The 6575-nt window shown below is 37.0% G+C and overlaps 1 protein-coding gene across 9 annotated transcripts in view; it reads right to left on the reverse strand.

Moving 5' to 3' along the window:
• LOC106882371 (stearoyl-CoA desaturase 5) overlaps positions 1-6339 on the reverse strand; it is a 136656-nt gene extending 130317 nt beyond the window's left edge. For 2 of the 9 annotated variants that reach the window (XM_052969747.1, XM_052969743.1), the window contains exon 1: positions 5400-5876. The gene's annotated coding sequence lies outside the window, so the exon portion shown is untranslated. Of the gene's footprint in view, positions 1-1305; positions 1422-5399; positions 5877-6226 lie in introns of those variants that run through there. The other 7 variants (XM_014933028.2, XM_014933024.2, XM_052969750.1 and 4 more) reach the window with 6 other exon arrangements.
• Positions 6340-6575: the final 236 nt, after the last annotated feature.

Raw genomic sequence — 6575 nt, forward strand, 5'->3', positions numbered from 1 at the left:
TTATTGGGGTTGCAAAGCTTTCTAGAAAGAAATATTAGCCAAATCTTCAGATTTAAACCAAAGAAGGGCAAGACTTCCGCCCGTCAAACTCAGGTTGGGGGGGGGGGGTAAAAACAGGTCTGTCCTGGCTGGAACGCCTTTGATCATATTCAGAGAGGAAAAAAAAAACCCATCCTTTCTTAGTCGACGTAGGATGGGTCTGACTTCCCCACAGAAAGTACAATAAATTTTGACGACCAAACGCATTTTGGACGTAGTTACGTTCATGCTTTTCCCCGGATGCCATTTCCGAGACACTTTTTATTAATTTTTGTTCGTTTTACAAATTACAAGATTAGTTGGTTGTTTTGTTGTTTTTTTTAGAAAAGTAGATAGACACATTGATTATAAATGAATCGAAATTTCCCCCCCAACTGCACCAGTATTTATCCTATCACCTTCAATAGAATGAGGTAGTGAAGTAGCGAATTTGATATTGCAAAACATCTGGTTCGATTAATCGACACAAAGAATAATGATTTCTGATTTGTGCATAAGGTTAAACAATTTTGCGGGGAAAGGAGTTAGTACTTGACTGATAAGTACTTCATTCCATCGACCCCGTAAGTCGAAGTTAACCTCGGCGGGTCGGTGACAAATACACCGACATTACAAGGACAGGTTACAAAAAAAGTCTACGTGAGGATGGTTACATTAAAATCGGATGATTGTAAAGGGGAGGAGTGGTAACAACGGTATAAACATGTGTGATTGAGTCTCAAGACAAGAAAACCCCTTCAATAACAGGATCACGGATAGAAATTTTCAGGATTGTAGGCTGAACCACAAATACTCGACTGCTTATATCTTTTATCAACCACCCAGGTTTGAACTCAGAACGTACAAGGACGAAATACTGACCATCGCATCTCCCTCTCTTTCTGCTTGTTTCTGTGATACATCGTCCTCAGAAATATGATTTATCACATCGACACATGTATAAGGGCAACTGGCATAGAAAATTGAATTGACTCCTCGGCATTTACTCAAACTCATACTATCGACCTCCAGTGCGATGAGAGGCAAACTAACAACAACTATAATGAACATCTAAGTCTGAGCATCACTACCCTACCAAAGAAAGAAAAGAGAGATAAAACTATGTTCGAGACATCGGTGGACTGAAAAACTACGGGCGGGAATGGAAACCGGATTGTGAATGCAGTCGTCTAAATGATACAGTACAATATGGTTGAGAGAAAGAGAGAGAGGAGACAAATAAAACAAAGACATAATGTCATGAATAAAGAAGAGAGATTTACTTACAATGTGTGTCTCCTGTTTTGGAGGTTGCTGTTTTATGTATAACACATTGAGGGACAACGAAATATACATCTGGTGTCAGTGAGGTGGAGGGACAGAGAGATTAGGAGGAGAGAGGGAGAGAGAGAGAAGCGAATGGTAGTAGTAGAGGGAGATAGAGGAGAAAAGAGAAAGAGAGAAGAGGATGGGTGAGAACGAGAGTGTATGTATGAGTGGGTAGGTAGGTGCAAATGAATGTGTGTGTGTGTGTGTGTGTGTGTGTTTTAACACACATACACGATGAAGAGTTAAAACGATATGGTTGGAATCATCTGGGTCGTGTTTCGGCTGAATGACATGCACAATTTTGCACTTTTACAAATGTACACACTTCGGTGTGCGCATGTATGTATATATATATATATACATACATGCACACAGAAATATATATATATATATATATATACGCAAACACTTGAACGCAAGGTTAATATAATGTCGGTGTTGGAGAAGGGCAGGCGGAAGAACGTCAAAGAAGTTGGCATGGACTGACAAACCCTAAAATGCGGTGGTGAAGAGTGGAATCATACATTAGAGGTTTGGGGGAATGACACAGCCTATTAACAGACTGACAGAGAGCAACAATAGGGAAGTTGATGGAGACTAGACACGGAATAAAAATAATCACAACGGACAGACAGTGTCTATAGTGGTCAGGTTTCAGTAAAGGGATGTCTCCGTGCTTGCTGTCTCGGACTATAGTGGACAGCTGGTCAGGTCCAGTTTTCCCTGCAATAGCCTTGAAGTGGACATCGACTGAAGTTAGCTATTACAGTGGATAGTCAATAATAATCATGTCATGATAGAGAAACTATAAAACTAGAAGAGAAATTAGGAATGCTACTGTCAGGTGTAAAATCTGTATGAAGCATTAAATCATTGGAGTGTGACCGATATGGAGACAACGAAATAAATCTTGGTCAGAATGTTAACATATATATATATAACAATGTGCTGTTAGATGCATCACGCTTTGGTTAAAAGTACAGCAAAACCATGGGTTTTATCGGTAGTGAACAGTGTATGTGTGAACGAAACGACAGTATGACAGAGAAACCATAAATATGGTTGACAAAAAAAAAAACTGAAAACAGTATTTAGACATATGTTGAATGTCGACTGATGGCTGCTCCTCCACCAGTGTAATTTAGAAGTCGGTTGCACAACAAGAGCATACGACAACAGTCCCAAGACAATAGCTAGCTGACCGTTAGCTTTGAACACATCGCTTTTATTTTCCGTCGTCGTGTCACCAGCATCATAACATTAGCATCGGTTTGTCCCCGCTGACCATATTGTCATCGATGTCCACTTGACTCTTCTCTATGGAAACTACACAGCATTTCCAGAACTATCGGTGATCATAAATCGTGATAAAACTGATAGAGGCTGAATTAAAGCCAAACGGAGTGTATATTCTATGTATTGCAGAAAATGAGTTTTTATGTATGATGTGTGTACGCTTGTTTGTTTGTGTGTGTGTATATTATATATATATATATATATATATATATATACACACACGGTAGATAAATGTACGAAGCGTGAATGAAATGTGTGCAAATGCATGACAGCGTGTATACACGAACAATGTACATAGCATACACAGCATATGAGAGCATGTTAAGAAAATATACATACGTATGATGCTATGGAAATAACTTTAATAACAACGATACAATGTGACAAGGCCATTTCTTTCGGTTGATGAAGCGTAACGTTTGTTTAAACCGACTGGTACATATCTTAAATTTTCATAGAAAATAACTATAAAATAGTAATGATATAAAGACAAACGAAAAGTTTTGTTGAAATTTTTCTTGTGGTTCTATCATTTTAAAACACATTTAGACATTTATGGTAATAATCTATTTTAGACAAAATTCGGTTCTCCGTAATAAAGCATGCCGTGTCGTTCAGACGTTCTGTAACATAATTAAGCTTAGTAAACTAATTGAACAAACAATAGCTTTTACATATAGGTAAAAAAAAAAATACTTCAAATTTATAAGTAAACCGAAAGACTAGTTTGGAATTTAATACGTCCAATACTTCAGATAAACTTCGCATTTCCACTAATTGCTTTATTTAAGGGGTAGTAGAATACTTTCTCATTAAATGTGTGTAAAAATACTAATATCTTTCCGTAGGTCTTGTTAATTTTAAGTGACGAAAAACTTTTCGTTGTAATTACTTGTTATTCAATATAATTAATAACATTATCCAAAACAAAAACAAAAAAAAAAACTATTTTCCATCATTCGGATCAACCACAAAAATGTCTCATGCACTATATCTAATTTCACTTTTAAAAGATTCTCTAACAAATATATCGAAGGGATGTTCAACAATTTGAACATTTTAATTTTTTCTTTTTAATGTAAATTTTACAAACAGGGTACTGAATGAAGCTCGACAATCTAACTGAATTTATAGGAATTTAGGTGTTTATTCTAATGTTGAAGTGGCGAGGGGGGGGGGCTACTTTCAAAGAAAAACGTATTATGGTACATAACCGATCAGCCATAACATGTACAGGACCACAGGGGAAATGGAAATAGAGAGTGGGAAGTTGGGATGTACATGCGTTGCTTTTCTTTATTCGACTCTGCCATAGCCGTTTGTCATGGTTATGCTTCAATGAATGAGAGCGGTCACAGTTGAGTTATACGAACTCACTTGTCTTACCGGTATTTCTCCGTTACGGTTGTTTTTGTTTAGCCCAAGGCAAACTTCATCGGGCAGACTTATGATTAACTACAATTCCAACCATTGCCATCCTAAGTATTACTATTTCTCTTCTTTTTTTTTTTTTTGTTTCAAGAAAAGTGTAGTAGTGTACAATGAACATTCAACAAACCAAACCAAGGTGTCCCCCTTTTAAAACAGTAGAATTAATTCGCTGCTGTTTTCAACAGACTGACCAACCATGCATGGTAGGTCGGTAAGTTGGAGGAAGCTGATAAAAAGACTACCACGACTTGGACAGGAATCGAACTCGAACGCATTGAAACAGAATACATATATATACACAGATTATTAAAATATATAACAAAATAAAAATAATAATCGCTTATTTATTCATATATATATATATATATAAATATATATATATATCATAAACAGGTACCCAGGTCACACAATTGGCAAGGGTTCTGGTTGCCGTTAGCTAAAGAAAAAAAAAACTGCACAACATGTCTGGTACTTTTAACTTATCACCCTCCACTTCACACACACAAAAAAAGGGGCTTCAGGAGACTGATGTAACTTTACCTAAGCTCAGAAGGCGAAAAAGGGAGGGCATGAACATCATGCAATCCCAAAAATAACAGCCACGGAGAGAGTATAAATCACGTATATATGCAAAATACAAGAAAAAAAACATACATACATTTTAAATACACAAACATTTATATTAACACTCATATACACACATAGATTGATATAATATTAACACGCGCGCATACACGTATTTTGATTATACATACTTCGAGGCGAGACAGATAAGAACATATATTTGCATATCTTCATGGAGGGATTTTCTTCAGGGAAACTACGTTCTTTCCAGTGTTGCATGACATGCATATATAATACAATATATACATATATATATATATATACATACATATATATACACGTCTACTGCAAAGGATTTTCTCTTAAATAGCTGTTTACCCGGTTCCGCACATACTTACATATATTATACATACACACACACACACTTTAGAATATTGAGCAATAGATACTTTAAAAGATGTGAAGTATATACACACAATCTGTTATATACATATATATATATATATATATACAACCACATATACGTGTATGCTTTTTTTTACTGGCGTTAGTCATTAGACCATACTGGAGCACACACACATTATATATACACATTATATATATATATATATATATATATATATATATATATATAAACCTTTAACCTGGCGTGGCGGTATTTAACAGCCAATGCTGGAGAAATAACGAACAATATTGAAGATGAAATGAAATAACATAATATAGATAGATAGATAGATAATACATAAAACATGTTGACTCACAATTGAAAATATTATCTTTAGTAGTAGTTGTAGTATTATTTGTAGTTGTCGTAGTAGTAGTAGTAGTCTGTATTCGGTGAGAAGTAGTAGTAGTGGTAATAATAGTTGTAGTAGTAGTAATAATAATAATAATTAACTGAAACGACGATGAAGATATAGAAGTGAAAGCACAGCGGCGGCGGTTGTAGTAATAATAATAATACAGAGAAATATAGACCAAAATATATTATATGTGGATATATTTATAAAGCCCTGTCTTTTTCAAAAGATTCAAAGCTGTCTTTTTTGTTTTTTCCTAAATTAATGTTGTTTTCTCTAAGAGTTGTTATCGTGAGGGTTTTTTTTTTAAATAAACTCGTCAAGGTGGAGTTAGAAACATGGAACAGAGAGAAACAGACCACCGGCCCACGTGACCGACTCACTGCAGCAGCATCAGCAGCAGCAGTACAATCCTCCCCCCTCTTACCGCCTATCTCCCCTTCGTCGTCGTCGCTACCACCTACACCGCCACAACCTGCATTGTTTCTTCTCCTCCCCTTCTCTGTTCACCCCGATCCCCAACCTCCCACCGTCGCCACCACCACTTGCATTGTTTCTCCTTCTACCCCACCTCTCTGTTTCCCCCTGTCTCCACTCTCCGCCACCACTCCCACCTGCATTGTTTCTTCTCCCTTTCTTTGTTTCCACCACCGACAACAACAACAGCAACAACAAACGTGGAATCTCTGTGGTTGGTTGGTCGATCTGCTAAGAATAGTAGCCAAAATATCCTTCAAATTCACTGACAAGCCTACAAGGACACATTTGATAAATATAGTCTTACATACCCTTAAAAAAGACCGGATGGTCACGATTGGAACGTATTTGATCTGTAGGTTTTCAACAATCAATGCATTCCTAGGGCTAAACAATAGCAACTCTTCCATTCTCCGTTTCCACCCTTACCATCGCCTTCGTCACCCCACCATTACGTTGCTTCTTCCCCCTCCATTTCACCCCCTCATCCTATCTTCGTCGCCACCACTAATATTGCTACCTCTTTCCCCTTCTCTACTTTCCTCCGTCGTCACCATCATTTCTCTCCTTGTAGCCTCTACCACTACTATCATCACCACTACTATCACCACCACCATGACAACTACTCGCATTGTGTCGTTATGCTTCAATCTCTTCCTC

This window comes from Octopus bimaculoides, chromosome 7, assembly GCF_001194135.2.
Source record: "Octopus bimaculoides isolate UCB-OBI-ISO-001 chromosome 7, ASM119413v2, whole genome shotgun sequence".
Lineage (NCBI taxonomy): Eukaryota > Metazoa > Mollusca > Cephalopoda > Octopoda > Octopodidae > Octopus > Octopus bimaculoides.